General features: G+C 35.7%; 1 pseudogene; it reads right to left on the reverse strand.

The window, feature by feature from the left end:
• Nucleotides 1-10533: 10533 nt before the first annotated feature.
• LOC145261392 (U2 spliceosomal RNA) lies at nt 10534-10696 on the reverse strand (annotated as a pseudogene).
• Between the last annotated feature and the right edge of the window lie 7834 nt (nt 10697-18530).

An 18530-nucleotide genomic window follows, 5' to 3' on the forward strand; every position in this document is an offset into this window, starting at 1 on the left:
ACAAATACTACACTTTGATCCCGGCCCAAGAACGTCAGTACTTTTGCTGTCAGCGATAAAAAAAGTTAAACTGTTTTTGCGATCTGTATTATTTAGATTCTTTGGACTAATGTCCTGACCTTAAGTATCATTTTCACACCGAAATTTGTGCGCCATGAAACCTGCTAACTCATCGCGGTCGGAAGTTTAAATCTCTATAGGCGAGTTTTCTTTCCTCGGATGTGTCGGATTTGATTTAAGCGAACTGACAACCTCTCTCTTGCTAGGAATTCCCATGCTATTTAACCATATAGTATTTTGAAAAATTACATGAATTGATCGATCTACCGTTCTCATAAACCTTTATGTTTCAATTGGATTTGTTGGCAAAAAAAAATCAGATCTAGCTGGCAGTCTTCTGGAGGTTGAGGGTTCAAACCTCTGCACAGCTGTTATATTGAGCACGTTTCACACAGGTTTTAACATGTCGACACGGAACATTGTGTAGACTCCGTTGCAAAAAACAGAAGAAGTGATAACTCGACTTGTTTTATTCTGTTGGAACAACGTACATTTATTTCCACATCTTTAACATGATCGTGATCATCGGTTTGCGCATAGGTTATTCTTTAAAAAAAAAAAACCCTTGCCATAACGTTATTTCGCACACATCTCGGTCATTTGCATAGAGTTGCCATACGCGCTCAGTTACACTGCCGAGACAAATAAAAATATTAAGAATATATTAAGACTTCTTTCTATACAGTCATGTCTGGCGGAACGGAAATAATGTATTAAATAAAAGTTTCGTTCCAAATTCTATACCGATGCCATAGTTCCACAAGACATGCCTGAGAAAAGTTCGACACCTGCAGAGATCGAAGCGTTATGAGAATAAGATCATAAATGAGAACAATAGTTCGAATAATCCAAATAAAAGACATGGTTAGATGATGGCAGGGCAAATCCGAAAATAGTGCTGATCGACGATTATTATAATGATTGTTATTAATATTTGTAAAAATAGACTGCCAGAAAGAATGTTATTATAGCGAAATAAATATTTACAGAAAAAATATTTATGTTAAATTGTTTTAACAGAAAGGAATGTTAGTTTTTACAACTAGCACGAAAATGTTAACTTGGTGAAAAAGATATTAGAACATAAACAAAATGACGTAACGAAATATCTTAAAAATACATGTAACAGTTAGTCAAGAGTTGGGAGAGCAGACCCAGTCGGTAGTATGAGGACAGTAATGGATCTGCGTAGGGGAAAATGTCGATAGTGATAGTGTCGATAGAGAGAGAGAGAGAGAGAGAGTGAGAGAGAGAGAGAGAGAGAGAGAGATTTGTTGTTGCTTTTTTTAACGATAAATACAGCTAAATAGTGGCTTCGCTTCGAATTTCGTTTCTTATTTACTTAGAAAGCCGCCCATGATTGCTTTGAACGTATATAACATTTTATTTATGTTTATTATTTTTTTAAAAAAGTAATCTACGTATACGCGTGTTTCAAGGTAACTACCTCTCATCAACGTACGTTGACGGTTTCAAGGAACGAACTCCAGACCATGCTTACCACAGTCCAGCGCGTTAACCGTTCCGCCACGAACTCCTAGATGATTTTACTGTTTATTTTTATCGCTTGTAAATTTAGATTTTTTTTTTTACACAGTGGTCACCACTTATCAAGGCCCGGAAGCCACTCAGGGATAAGGGTTATAAGATTTTTTTAAGCTGTTGTTGTTGTTGTTGTTTTTGTTGTTGTTGTTGTTAATTTTTAACGATAAATACGGTTAAATGGTGGCTTCGCCTAGAAGCTCGTTTTTTATTTACCTAGAAAGTCGCCCATACTTCATTTGGACATATATAAAATTTTACTTATGTTTATCATTTTATTTATGTATACACGTCAATAAACAAATCATATATACACCCCATGTTATACAGAACCTCACTATACTACAGCATGAATTTATTTTGCATAGTTTTAGATCTCGACGTTTATCATTGTCACCTTATTTCTTACCATCATTTTTTCTGTTCCTGGTCTCTAAAGAAGATATCCTTCTAGATTGAGATAATATTTTTGGCGCGATTCAAATTGCCCATTATGTGTTGGATTTTTTTTTACCGCACCAAAAAAGAAAACCTTGTGTCTAACTCTGGAATTGAAAGTAAGAACATTGCAATTTTTTTTTCTTTTGGTAACGTTATATCTTCAAATATGACACATCTTCAAGAAAAATTGATAAAATAGCTAATGTAATTGCGATTAAATGCAATAGTCTTAACGCTTATCATATATTTCGTTTTCGTAACTTAAAGCCTCATTTTTTTGTATTTTCAAATCCCCAATGGCAGTCTCTCCAATTGTTTGCTGCAGACTAATTTTACGCTAATTTCATGCTTGTGAAATCGCGTCTCCAGCTTAAATTTTTCTCTAAAACACTTTGGGGGTAATCCAGCTTCTAACTGAATTTGTCGATTTATGTATTTATTTTAACTGCCTCTGCGTTTTTTTTTTTCACTCAAACTGCAGGGAGACCCGACGCTGTCCGAGACTGACTGATGATCAACGAATGTTTCAAACTCACATATTTTCATTGTCATCGAAATCAGTAAAATCGCCCATTTTTCAATCAAATAGGTTGATTGGCTGCTCTAGCTGGGGACCCATCACGGTGCACCAAAAGAAAGCCTCACCTGCCTCCCCGCAGTCACTTAGTCATTGTAGTTTACATTGCCCTATAGATGATCTACTGTTGATTTTATAAAATTATTTTAAAATATAATGGTTTACGTTTAAGTTTAAAATGCAAGACAAAGCATCATGCTTCAATTGTGCTCTAAACAGAAACACTCATTTTGAACGCGCCCCTGTCATAGACAAAAACCTACTGTTGATTTTATATGCCTGGCCTAACTGCTTGTGCAGTGATAATTGCTTGAATTTAAGTTTAAAATTAAAAAGTGGTGGAATTGTGCTCTAAACGGAAAACATTCATTTCCAACGCGCTCCTGTCATATCAAAGAACCTACTGTTGATTTTATATGCATGATCTTTCTGCTTGTGTGATAATAAAACCTCTCAAATGCCCCTGTGATGTTAGGCTGTGTAAGGTGTTAACTTGGATCCAAATCCCATGTTCTCTTTGTAATCGGATTATTTCGATTATCGATTATTGATATTTATCGAAGACATTCCGTTAGAAAACATATCTAAGAACACTGCCCAGCACATAAAGTAACTTCGTGTAAACTTTCATACAAGTTGTCCCAGGCATTTTCGAGTTCATAGGAAACGAAATCACACGCACAGACACACATAAGCAGCTAAAGTTGTTGTTTTTTATATAATAGTAGATATACTTAATTTACGTGTAAAATCAAAGGATACGTTTTATTAAGAACCTTAAGGCCACGTATTCATATTGGAAAGAATATATGAAGAATAAAATCAAATTTGGGGGGTTTAGATATTGATGTGAAACCGAAACTTACCTGCATCATGGATTTTTCCACTACTATATTACCATGTGAGATAACCCTTCCAGGAGACAGCATCGCATTACCGTAAAACAAGGTTGGTTGGTTGGTTGTTTTTGTTTTACGGCATATCAACGTTTTTCAGATTATTTAATGCCGAATCTAGTTATTTTGAGGAAGGATTTTTAATGGAGTATATTTGTTTTTTAAGTCGGATTCTATTTAACCCATAGTTGGGACCCTAACAGGTACAACCACTCCGACTCAGAGTGGACCTGGGAGCAATGGCAATTAAAGGGTGGCTCCACACTCCCCAAGGCCCGCAAGGTGGGGCCTCACCATCGGATATAGTTTAAGGTCATATCTAGGACCCGTAAAACAAGGAGTACTAGTATAATGTGTCCAAAAATTTCACCGTAGGGTTTTGAACTTAAATAGATTCGTTATTTTTTAAGATATTTTTCTGTAATTTTAATACAGTCTGGTTAAGACATTCGGAAATCGAAAAAAATTTGGAAACGTCAAACAAACTTTATTTATAAAAAATACTGTCTTTCAAATGTTGCCCATTTTCAGCTTCGCATATTTGTGCTCTTTCCAAAACATTATTCATGACAGATTGCAGAATCTCTGAATTGCGATTTAACTCCCTTATTTCGTTTTTGATGTTTCCTTCTAATTCGTCAGGGTTTGAGGTTTGTTAAAATAGAGTCTGTTTTTAAGATGTCCCCACAAGAAAAATTCGGGGCTAGTCAAGTCCGGGGAACGTGGGGGGCATTTGATATTGCCATAGCGAGAGATAATGGTGTCAGCAAAGCATCGCATATTTCTGGTAAAACAATTTTACAACTTGCGTTCGTTATTCAAGGCTATACTTTAATTTATTTTTATTTTGGACTATTATCCTCATCTTTATTAGTTGTTGTTTTTGATCTTTTATTGGTTTTGTTTATTCACAACGTTTCGGTCAACTATTCCTCTGGCCTTCGTCAGGTGGTAACCGCGACGGATAGGAACTTCGAATCTCCTAACTGCATTCTCAGCCATCACTGCCATCCGTAGTTGTTGTCGTCTCACCACATTTTGGCCAATTAACCTCTGGCACGCTTTTGGATGGGGTTGAAACCGCTATCTTCAGACAATGTTCATCTGGAACTGTAGAGATTCAACGTCTCTATCAACTGTGCCATCAGTGATGGCCGAGAATGCAGTTAGGAGATTCGAAGTTCCTATCCGTCGCGGTTACCACCTGACGAAGGCCAGAGGAATAGTTGGCCGAAACGTTGTGAATAAACAAAACCAATAAAAGATCAAAAACAACAACTAATAAAGATGAGAATAATAGTCCGAAATAAAAATAAAATTAATATATAATGCTCATCTCAAAAATGAATTCCAATTAAGGAATAATATATATATAAAGACTATACTTATCCAGAATAAATTTTCAAAAATATAGTATTTGTAAAATATCTGAAATAGAGAAAAAAATAATATTAAGGGTAAAATAACAAAGAATTTTAACACTTCAGTGACTTTTTGGACAGCCTGAAGTATGCAACGTGTATTAGAGATTACTGGATAGTAGCTTTGCTAACCATTTTCTCTCCCTGTGACATTTTGTTTTATATATCTTGCTTACACCTAATCCATAGTCCGTGTTTTTCTTCCATAGTCCGAACCTTGGGCATACGTTGTATATAAAGTTATGTATGTGTTTCTGTTTCTATATCTCGCAAGAGGAAGAAGGAGAGAGCTGTCGGTTCACAGCCTGCCGATACCGCCTTTACGTGTCCAGAATGTGGAAGAGTCTGCCGAGCACCGATTGTCCTCATTAGCCATCTCAGGACCCACCGACTTCCGACGCCGAACTGATTGATACCTTGGTCATCGTCGACTTCGACGGACTATCAATCCATATATCTATCTATAGAATTTACTCCTAAACTATGATTTAAAAATTTAAAAGACAGCCGTTATGATGCGAGGGTTAGTAATGTAGGCCGATTTAGTTCGATGAAAATTTATGCAAAGGGAATGGAGGACCTTTGTATATTTGGAATAAATATTTTTCTATTCGAATATAAATATTAACAACGCAAAGGTTCTTTAAATATATGAATAGAGCAATGGCAGGGCTATAAAGAATTTTTAAAAATTTTTTACAGCTTTGTTCTTCACTGGTAACAGAAACAAAATGTTCGTCCAAAAAATTCGTCTGTTCACACTAGAAGAAAAAAAACTTAATGTATATATGGTTTGCTGTGTTTTTTTTCCTTTACTTAAGTATGGAACATCATCGGTGCTAAAAATATATGCACACAACCTCCCCCAAAATATAAAGTCACAGCCATAAAGTGGATAAGTTTCTTGCAGACAGTCTGTACATTTATAAATTGAAATCCCTTTTCTATGTCATGAAGACCTCGCACCAGATGACACTCACAAGCTATAGAATCTGGTTTCATCTGTATGAATAAAGCGTAAATTTTATAAAATAAAACGCATATACAGCGAAACTTATATCTATGTCAGTGCATCCAGAACAGTTAAATGAGTGTCTATTCCCAGCGGAGAGCAAAGCAATAAAATACATACATACATACATACATACGTGATGATGATTGCAACGTCTTGTCAGACGAGTGCCACTCCCTCAGACATTTAAAATCCATGAGCCCAAATGCCGGAGGGAGTATCTATACAAAGGTGATGTTAGAGAGTCTTAGCTTTGGACGACAGCTAAGTCTCTCTCTCTCGTTTCAAAATGTTGAGATCCAGCAACAAGCAAGAGCAAGATAGCCAGCAACAAATTAAACTGCAGACCAGCTTAATGCGAGTACTGATCTCCCGCTTTCTGTTTTTTTTAAATCAGAGATTTGCTTCTCTTTGAAAGGTTGCCTTCACCACAGCTTACGGGAGCCCTCTCCACCCCAATACACATATACACACACACAAATATACACGGTGCTAGTAGGCCGTTGGCCTAGAAAAAGAGTTCATTCGCATACATACATAAATACATACATACATACATACATACATACATACATACATACATACATACATACATACATAGGTGTCTAAAATCACTCACGGACCGTGAACTTGAATAGATTCCTTGTTTTTGATGACATATTCCTATAATTTTAATACAATCTGACTAAGACATCGGGATTTTTTTTTTTAATGCAAAATTTGAACAATTTTTATTTGTGAAAAATAATGTCTTTTAAATGTTGCCCATTTTAAACTTCGCATATTTGTGCTCTTTTCAAAACATTATTCGGTCCTGGATATGACCTTAAACTATATCCGATGGTGAGGCCCCTAGCTTGTGGGCTCTGGGGAGTGTAGAGCCACCCTTTAATTTCCATTGCTCCCAGGTCCAATCTGACCCGGAGTGGTAGTACCTGTTAGGGTCCCAACTATGGGTTAAATAGAAACTGACTTGAAAAAAAAAACAAAACATATTCTATTAAAAAAATGTTTCTTCAAAATCTTTAGATTCGGCATTAAATAACATGAAAAAGGTTGATATGCCGTAAAATAAAAACAACCAACCAACCAACCAACCAAAACATTATTCATAACAGATTGCAGAATCTCTGGATTGCGATATAACTCCCATATTTCGTTTCTGATGTTTTCCTTCAATTCTTGCAGGGTTTGGGGGTTTGTAAACATAGAGTATTTCTTTAAGATATCCTCACAAGAAACAGTTGGGACTAGTTAAGTCTGGGGAACGTGGTAGTCATTTGACATTGCCATAGCGAGAGATAATATCTGAAACTTAAAATGGGCGACATTTAAAATACATTATCTTTCATAATAAAATTGTATGCATTTTACATTGTTTAAAAAATAGCCAATGCATCAGTCAGATTGTGTTAAATTTACAGAAATATATAATCAAAATAAAGAATCTATTTAAGTTCAAAATCCTTCAGTGACTTTCTGGACATCCTTACACACACACACACACACACACACACACACACACACACACACACACACACCGCACATACATATGAACATTTAAACTATATATGCGGAAATCTCTCAAGTGTTTATTCAGCTATCATCTCTAAAAGTGCCAAACGACGATTAAAATAAGCAATTTATGTAGATATACGTGTTTAAGACGATTAAAATAGCGCTGCATGGGAGAAAACAAAACAGAATAGAGGAAGTCAAAGTTCTTAACAGAGATTTTACGCTTTTATCGACTCCTGCCGGTGTATGTTGTGTCAATAAGCATAAAATAGAGTGGTTTAAGGTACTACATCGAGCGGATTCCAAAAGGCGTTTAAACATTTTGGAATCTGTCTCTATCGACATTCAAAAACCTTTTCGTGCCGGCAGAAGGAGTCGATAAAAGCGTTAAATCTCTTTTGGGGAATTTCAACCCCTTCTCTTCTGTTTTTTTTTCTTTTATCGCTGCGCGGTAGCAGGTGTGTGTGTCGGTGGGTGCGTGTGTGTGTGTGTGTTTGGACAGTATATTTTTCTCTTTAATACATGTTTTATTGAACAACTGATAATTTCTGTAGGTTTCTTTTTTTGTCCGATTCGAGTTGGTGGGCCATTGATCTAACGTTCTGTTCGAATGTGTACTGGACCTTTCCATTCTGCAAACGTTTTCGACTTTAATGAGTCATCGTAAGGCAGGTAATGAGTAATAAAATTACAAACGGCGAATTTATTGATATCGATGAAAATCGTTCCAAAGGCACTTAAAAACACCTTCTCGAATTAAGCCTCATTCCTGTACTGTCTGTAACCACCTTATATAGCATTGGTGGAAACATGTTAGATAGGTTTCTGACTGTGTTATTTATCTTGAATTCAATTTATGATCGATACTAATATTCAAGAGGACTCAATTATTTTATAAAAAACTATTAAAGGGCACTATCATTTAATATATATATATATATATATATATATATATATATATATATCGTAATTTATAAAATATATATGGCGATTAAGCTACACTGAATATTCCGCGTTTCATCCACTCTAGGACTCTTCAGGCTTATGCGCGAATTCTGTGGTTGTTTATCGTTTTTATATGCTCCTCTTCTATTGAGATTTTAGTTAGCCAATCAGCTTTCTAGTATCCACCACGCCCTTCCTATCAGTCAATGGGCATGCATTTATCAGACAAAGGATCTGTTTTAAAACTAGGTTAGTGTTTTTTTTATTGTTAGTTTATATATAAAAATATATATATAAGTGTACATACATATATGCACATATATATATATATATAATACATACATATATGTGATATATATATATATATATATTACAATAGAAAAATGCGAGCATGAAAAGTAATATGGTTAAGCTTAAACATGGAAAAGTAAAGAACTAATTTGAAAAGAAAAGGACAAGATATGCTAGTAAAAATATAATAAATTTATAACTTAAACTATTACAGTATTAAGAATTGATTATATAATGTTATAAATTCAATTAAAAAAATTCTTAATGCTTCAATATTATAAATTTATTGTATTTTTTTACTAGAATAACTTGTTATTTTCTTTTCCTGTTTTAACAACTAGTCCTTTACTTTTCCATGTTAAATCTTAACCATATTACTTTTCAGGCTCGCATGTTTTTTACTGCGATCCATGATTTTTCCAGGCCGCCTATAAATTCACTTGTTCTTTGCTAAATTTCAGTCTTATTTTTTTTGCCCCCATAAAAATAACATACACATATGTAATAACAATATACGGCACTCGTCTGCTTTCAATAAAATTCCCCCAAGTATTTCCCTTTTAATTCTTTCATTCTCTTTGTTTCACTTGTTACTCCTCTTTTTGCGAGAGCGGTGAATTTGTAGCAACACTTGTCGCTTGAACGACGTGGTTGCTATGGAAACCAGTCATAAACAACGCCGCTCACCTCCTTTATTTTTACGATTCTGTACACCATTAAATTCATCATAACTTTTGTTTTACTGAACGAAAATTGAAAAAACAATTCACACTATAGCTGAGAATGTGACCTATAAACTGTAATAATTGTTTGAAATTTGGTCGAAAAATAAGTGAGCGGTGAAACTTTAAAGCAGTTCTAAATGACAATATTGTACCTATTTACTATGCCTCCCCACGAGACAGAGTTAGACACCAGGGTCGTTTTTTAACGTGGAGAAAAGGTACAAAAATAAAAATTGTCTCAGTCGTGAAGAATTTCTCCTCCACCGAAAGAGAACAAGAAAATGAAGTGCAGCATCTGAAGAACAGATGGTATTTATTTGCTCCCCCACTGAGCAAATTAGGCACAAGGCCGTTTTTAATGTGAGGTAAAAACCAGCTCCCCTAAAAGTAGGTAAAAGGGGGCACTCTGGTTACCAAAAATAATAATTGTCCCAGTATAGAGGGTTTCCCCTCCATTGACTGTTACAAATTATCTTAAGTGCAGCATCTGAAGAACAGATACTACACTTTGATCTTGACCAAAAGGCCAAGTGATTGTAATGGCTACATTTTATAAATCCTTGACTGAGAAAGCCCAGTATTTCGAACTTAGAAAATTATTATACTACACTAAAATATTCTCTGAAACACAATAAAAAGGCATTCATTGAGCTTGTATTTTTTTTTCAAAATTCATTTTAAAAATTTCATCATATAAACTTTATTTATGAGAAAGATTTTTTAATCGATTACGAATGGTATATACAATCCGAATACGTTTAATTATAAACGGCTTTGAATGAAAATGACAAGAAAATTGTTACCAATTGTATACAAAATAAAGAATCACACGTGACATGTAGTACGAACAAGGCCGATAGCCATTAATCGCGTGCTACCGTTTAATGAATGAATGCATGAATGTAGGATTGACATGAAATTTTTAAAGATAAACTAAAATAACCGAAAAATGGGCTGAAATAACTTAAATAAATAAAAAGTAAATGATTTAGAATGACTTAAATGAACTTAAGGATGAATTGAATTAACTTAAGAATGACTTGAATGCTTAAAAATTAACTGGAATCCTTTAAAAACAACTTCAATGATCCGGAGGATGACTTGAATGGTTTTCAGACTGACTGGTTGTAAAGTGGGTGATCATTTTACATTAAATTAATACAGAAAAGTGATCCCCCACTTTATATCACAAAGTTACAAACATAAGTACAGCATGTAGTAAGAACAGATACTACACTTTGATCCTGGCCAAAAAGCCAAGAAAAAGGAATTTATTTGCTCCCCCAGCCCCCAAATTAGGCACAAAGCCGATTTTAAATGTGAGGAGTGAAGGGGAAATGGGGACCAACTCCCCGGGGAGTAGGGGAGCTGGATAGTGACAATTGGTATGAAGGATTGCCCCTATATTGACCAAGGTCTTATATGTGGGGTTTCCCCTACATATGGTTTTTGCTTGCAGTATCTGCTCCGGCAGATACTACACTTCAATCTTTACAAAAGGCTGAGAAAAGAGTATTTATTTGCTCCCGCACCGACCAAATTAGGCACAAGGCCGAGTTTTAATGTGCGGAGTAATGGGGAAATGGGGACAAGCTCCCCGGGAAGTAGGGGAGCTGGATAGTGTCAATTGGTATGAATGGTTGCCTCTACAGTGACCAAGGTCTTATGTGTGGGGTTTCCCCCCACATATGGTCTTTGCTTGCATGATCTGCCGGAAAAGATACTACATTTTGATCTTGGCCAAAAAGCGACTAAAAACTTAAAAAGCTAAGAACAGCATCTATTTACAACAGACCTTTGATCTTAACCAAAAAGGCCGAGCACAGAAGTGTTACGGACAGACCGACCGACCGACCGACTTATAGAGGCGTTTGCACGCGAATAAAATTGCTGCGATGCGTATGAAAGTGAATAACTCTATTACGATTAATAAGAGACCCCAAATAGCAGCTCCTTACGTTCAAATGGCGATATGCCGTGTTAGGAGTAAACGTGAGTGAAAAAAAAAAAAAAAGAAAGACTTATTCTCAGTCATGCAGATCAATTAGTATTGTTTATAACTGGTAACGATGTTAGCAAGTTTAATTTTTCACGAATGATATTGCTGGGAAATATCTGAACGGGATACACAATGGTAACCGGTGTTTTCAGGAACTATGTATTCTCTCAAAATATCACCCGCCGGTGTCACACGTTATTTTCTATTCGATCGTGAAACTATGTAACGTCTTGTTTGATGAATAATGAATGTACGAATCTTTCCTCACACTCTATGTAATATGTTTAAATGCCGACGTTTATGGAAACGTATTAAACCGTATAATCTAATTAGTATCGCTTATCTCCTAAAATTTAGCCGTAATACCGTTGATTACGATTTATTATGAAGGATATCTCCAAATAGCTACGTGATTAAATCAGTATAATTTAATTATAGAGGGGGCCATTAATAATTGTAACTAATTATATTGCAATCTTGGGGAGGGATAGGCGTTGCCCGGTCGTAAAATAACGCTTAAATATATTTTAATTTATGCAGATTTCTTATTTATTATTACAGAGCCAATTTTATATTGAATATTATATTGTACCTATTATATAGTTCTGATTTCAAAATATTTTAAAAATAATGACTTGGGTGTCATCAGTTTGAATCGAAACCAAAACATTTAGCGCTCCAGTCGCATTGCCTACCGTTTGAAATATCGGCAGGTAGATTTGAAAGATTTAAAATCAAACCACTTCAAAGTATGAATGCAGTTGCGCATGCGCAAAAGTAATAAAAATATGTCGACAAGTTGAAATGAAAAGTTGAATGTCGACCTATTTCTATACGCGTTATTTATACATCCAAACAAAGAGATTTCATGTTGTGTGTATGATTAGTATTTTCTGCTGATTTCAGTGTTATGTGACCTGTTGTTTAATAATTTATTGTGAAGGTTTATTTTCACTCAAATACAGAGTCACACACATACATACATTTATTGTTTTATTCATATAGATGTTGCATTATTATTTGGTAGGATTAGTGACCATGGGGGGGGATATAATTTTGTGTTAATATGACAGATGGATTTTTATCGATTTTTATCGATTTTTATCAATATACGAGAGGCGTTCCAAAAGTAATGTCTCCTATTTTCCACTCCAATGGATCAGAGCAAATTACATTGTCATGATGATTGAACTTATGCATTCATGACCTGAATTCTTCATCTCCTTGTTGCAGATATTGACGGTGTGAGACTCTAAGAAAGCACACCTTGTCATGGACGATTGTCAGAAACAGACACACATCAATGACTTGCAGAAAAAAAATTATACCGATCAATATTCACCGACGCCTGCTGAACGTTTATGAAGCCAACGCAGTTCATGTCAGCAGCTAAGGAGACAGCTTCGTCGATTTCAGAGCGGTGACAAAGATGTGACAAAGCGCGTTGCGGAATCCATTACTGGCAAAAATACATTGTTAATAGTGTTGAATATGTAGAAGAATAAATTCTGCAAGAAAAAAATGTCGCTCGGTTTATTAGTACGACTCCTGTTTTCGTAGCTCTTCAACTTTTTAATTCTGGATGCTAACTCGGAAAGATACCCCTTCTTAAAACTCATAAACTCTATAAAAATGTAACCAAATTATAACTGTGTATGCGAAAGTTGTAAGCTAGTCGCGAGATGCGTCATTTAAATGACCAAACCAGGATACGTACGCATGATCGACGACTCACGTGCCGAGTTAATATCGCGTTAGCATTCAAGCCGTGAGTGCTACGCCACGGAATGAAATGCTTATATATGCATCAAGATTGAACGAAAAAAGGAAAAAAGAGCAGAAGAATGAGGAAAATAACGAGTGGATACTTGGAGGGTACACTTGGCAAGCACGCGAGTCCTGTTCTCCTACTCCTTCGAAAACAAGCCGACCGAGATGCGAGTCATAGAGAGAATTACTGTAACGCGGTAGCCGATTGTAGCTAAAACCAAATGACTGCTATCTGAGCAGGAAAAAGAAAGAAAGAGAGAACATATTGTGTCATGTTGTAAATACGTGTCGGCGACTTGCGTGTGAAATCGGCCGAAATAACTTTTTTTTTCACCTTCAAAGTTTTATTTTCTTTGCTAGTTACTACGTACAACGTTTTGTCCATTTTAAAAATAATAACAATGGTACAAGTGACGTATATGCGGGAAAGATCATTATTTCCTTATGTGAACTTTTACCCACTGCGTCATTTGCAATAATCGTTAAATGGAAATATTGCTGTTAATATGCATAATATTTGATAGCAGATTTCGTGTATATAAACGTGTGTTATATATTTAGTGTGTGAACTTCTAGTGTTTAAAGCGTTCCTCTAGTTGTATGTATTTGTAGGTGTTTAACACATAACCCTATTCACATCGGAACTAACGCACATAAACTGGACAGTCTTTTAAAATAATGAATAACATCTTTGTTCGTTTTCTCCAGACAAAGGAAAAACATACGCTTTTCATAGGGAGGAATAGGTCTCTCACGCTTTTGGTTTGTTTCTTGCACTCCTGAAACACATATCTCACTCCGAAGGAACGCCGAATACCAAGTTCATTTTATATAATCATTATTATCGATTTCCCACGTTCTGTATCATGCCAAGACCGCGTTTCTCCATGCTTTCAAACGAGGAGACAATATCTTCCGTGATAACTTGTCTAACTCTTCTACTCTGACTCCAAACTCTGACTAAATTGTGCGTATCTCGAAATCTATGCCCGTTTCATTATGTCATAATTGCACGTTTTTACATAATCTATAATGTTTATCTAGAAATTTCTAAATTTGGTAACATTCCAAAGTTATTGTAAATAAACACTTCATTCTAAAACACCTATTTTAGCTGGCATTCGATTTAAACTTACGAAACACAATAATAAAAATCGACTAGTTTACTCTCCGGCGTTGCCCTGGAAGCAACAACTTAAGAGCATATAAGAATAACAGCCAATGAGTGCTCTATTCATTTTTTACAAATCCAGCGCGGCCGCAGCCGTGATTGAACTCACTACACGAATTTGTAGTGTAATTCAAATCTTGTCGGTAACTGAATACTTGATTCTTCACCAGGGCTATCAAGGGTATTTTTTTTATCGTGACGTCATCACAGATGAAGTGCATACCACAGCTTAAGAGAGTTCCATCTTCCCTCGAGAGAAGGATAAACCGCACCAGTTTCTCAACCTGGTGTTTTTACCTCGCGGTACATACAGCGCTCCGCTTTCCCAAATGCTCACCAATCTGGTAATGGCCAGGCTCGACGTTGCTTAACTTCGGTGATCTGATGAGAACCGGTGTGTCAGCGTGATTGTGCCGTTTGAAAACAGTTCTACATAATCTTTAGTCGATTTCACTTCCCACAGAGCGCCACCCACGAAAGTCTAGGGGTAAGTATAGTCATCCAGAGGTAGATTGCTTTAGTGTATCGCAATAGTGATTGTGTGTCTAAAATCTGTATGTAGATGCGGATATTTCACAAAACTGTTTAAAATGAACAGATGAAATTTTTTGTAATCATTAATCCGCTTACTGCTTTTGTCGTGCGCTTTCTTCCAATTGCTAAGGCGTAAAATGAGAAACGAACACGCAATAGCGCGCGAAAAAAAAATGATACGAAATTGGAAAAAAAAAACTTTCATAAGTGAACTTTGCTTGTAGAGATCAGAGTTGAAAGCAAAGGTCGAAAAGTTATGCGAAACGAGAAAAATATGTTTTGCTTAAACGACAAAAAAAAAAAAAAAAGAAAAAGAAAAAGAAAAAAAGAAAATAGACTTCAGATACAAAAAAAAACCCCCAAAAAACGACTGTTTGCATGGGAATATTTTTTTTAGCAATTGTTGCAACATTGCAGATTGGGAAAATAAAGATTCCTCATCGATTTTCCTAAAATTATTTTTTTTTATCACGATTTACCGTTAATGAATAAAAATGTAAAAGCTATTTTATCATTTCTGATGAGTGAACACACACATACACACATACACGCGCAAATACACAAAAACAAACGCGCGCACACGCACATATATTTATACATATATATATATATATATATATATATATATACATATAAATACTATATTTATATAGATCTCTATAATGTTTTTTTTAGCAAAAGGATCAGTTAATCGCTGCAGGAAGTCTTAAGGGTGAGAGTACATTGTGGAGCAGAGCATATGTAACGGTTAAAAGAAACAATTCAACCTAAACTCAGCCCAATCTTATTATAAATTTATTTCGTTCTTGTACGGACATCGCCTCATCTGAAGATGTTCATACAGAATTGAAATACATTTCTAATTATATTATTAGTTTGTATTTGATTTTAACCTTTAACTCCCTTCTCTCTTATTCTTATCTCTCTCCCTCCCTCTCTCTCTCTCTCTCTCTATATATATATATATATTTATATATATACAGAGAGAGAGAGGTAGAGAACAAGAGAGAGAGAGAGAGAGAGAGAGAGGTAGAGAGTACTGTATGTGGATGTCTACAATGCTCCCTATCTTAGGTTGAGCATATTGGAAAGAGATATACAAACTACCATTAGCGTATTAAGCGGTGCTCTTTGTGTAAACAAACTGAGCTTAGGTACTTGGACAATCTCAAAACATTGTCAATTCACTGCCTAACTAGCAGCAGCCGAATAGTACAACGGTTAGAAGCTCCGACTGTCGTTTGGGCAGTCGGGTTTCGATCCTGGCTTGTCTAGTCGCACTGATGAGCTATGAAACAGCGAAACAGTACTGTATGTGGATGACTATATATACATATATATATATATATATAGAGAGAGAGAGAGAGAGAGGGAGTTAAAGAGAGAAAGAGAGAGAAACGGAAGGAGATTCACTGATTAATATAATAATTAAGTTGTTGTTTTTGCGTTATGAAACAAATACTTCAAGAATTGTAAATGTCAAGTGAAATGCGGGTATAAATGGTCAACATCATGAACTTTGGAATATAGTCTTTTATTATTTATTAACTATATATATATATATATATGTATATATATATATATATATGTGTGTGTGTGTGTGTGTGTGTGTGCGTTTTTGCGTGTGGGTTTTTTTAAGTGTGTGTTTTACAGAAGCAGAGAAAACATCGGAGCTTAACAGAAACTGGCGAATATTTTAGATTTTGCATACCTCCACCTTCTGCTTGAGGATGCCCTAAAGATGTTCTATCAAGTTCAAGTCTGAAGACATGCTTGACCAGTCAATCACCTTTACCTTCAGCCTCTTCAGTAAAGCAGTGGTTGTCCTGGATGTGTGTTTTGGGTCATTGTCATGTTGGAACATTGCTCTGCGACCCAATTTCTGGAGGGAGGGGATCATGTTCTGCTGCAGTATTAAACAGTACATGTTGGAGTTCATGTTTCCCTCAATGAAATGTAACTCTCCAATACCTGCAGCACTCATACAGCCCCAGATCATGGCATTACCACCACCGTTCTTGATTCTAGACATGACACACTTATCTTAGTACTCCTCAAATTGGTGTGCATGGTTGTCACCCCAGGAAGAAGCTTCTTCTGAAGGTAATACACAAGAAAGGCCACAAACAGTTTGCTGAAGATATGTCAACACAGCTCATAGATTACTGGAGCCATGTCCTATGGTCTAATGAGACGAAATTTACTTTGTTTGGTTCTGATGGCCTTAAGCATGTGTAGCGGCGACCAGGTGAGGAGTACAAAGATAAGTGTGTCATGCCTACAGTCAAGGAGTACTACAGTAGCACTCGGGCTAGTCAATATATATAAAAGGCAAAACGTGTGTGTATGTGTGCGTTTGTGTGTCTCATAAAAACTTTCCTCAGACACATCACACCCGGTCTAGACTGATACTATTTGAAAGAGCGATGTCTCGGTCGAATAATATGTTAGAATTAGAAAAAACAATCAATTATTTCGTAGAGAAATGAACTTTTAAATCAAAGGAAGGATCGAAAAAATCGTGCCTTTCTAAACGACTTCGAGCACTGCGCCTGTATGTCGAGCATTATTTTTTGAATTAGTTTAAATAAAATTTCTGACATTAATTCTGGGACAATAGATTAGGAGGTTGTCTGGCAAGTTTTAGTTTTCACGTTTAAGTACACGTAACAGTGTTTTTTTTTTTGTTTTTTTTTAAAACAGGGTTGGGTTGTTGTTTTTTCATTTTAAAATTTCGTTTTAAAAGAAAGTTGTAACATTTTAATAGAGGTAAAATTTTTATTTGGTAAAACATTTTTTCTTCTTACGTAGTGTGTTGTATTAAAATTTAACTAACTATTTTTATAACGGGTATTTCGCTAAAAACTCTATTTTTTTTTAACTGAATTATTTTCACTTTGTTTTCGTTGCAACACACCGTAACGAGAAATCTTTCTAGACGGGGTTTGCTCAAACTGGTTTTCACGTACTTCTTTTTTTGCCCGATTACATTTTCCAGTTTTTAAACGTTATTTTATTTTCGAGTTAGTAGCTGTGCCCAAACCCAACTTCATTTCTACCCGGGCAATGCCGGGTACCCATGCTAGTCTATTATATAAAGGAGCGCTGTCTGTGTGTTTTTTGTGTATGTGTTTGTAAAATCGTTTAAATGACGCAACAAGCAATGACAAATTCATATCGCTGAAAATTACGGTCTCTCGGACAACAAATATCGAAAAAAAAAGATGAATTCTTTGACAGTCAACTGGACCGTTTTCTGAAATGTGGGGTCAGTTTTTGCGTCGTTATTTTTGCAAAGTTATTCACGCCTCACGATATCGATGTACGTATAAAAGAGGTTATTTTAATGGCCCGTGACATCACAAGTCATGTGGGGAAGACAGCTAATACGTTTGCTTTTTTTCACCTCTTTTGCTTTACAAATTTGAGCCTGGCTACTCCTAGTAATTTTGTTTACGCCCGAACGGGTACTCGCTGCTATTTTCATTTTTCTTTAGAGGGGTTGGTTGCTTAATAGCCTAACTATACCACTTCTTCACAACGCCGGATATCTATGCTATTTTTTTTTTTTTTACTTACAAAATTTTGCTTCCGGTGTCCCTTCTGACTGACGGCACTCAAAATCCAC

Source organism: Euprymna scolopes, chromosome 37, assembly GCF_053919585.1.
Source record: "Euprymna scolopes isolate OS-2025 chromosome 37, ASM5391958v1, whole genome shotgun sequence".
Classification (NCBI taxonomy): Eukaryota; Metazoa; Mollusca; class Cephalopoda; order Sepiida; family Sepiolidae; genus Euprymna; species Euprymna scolopes.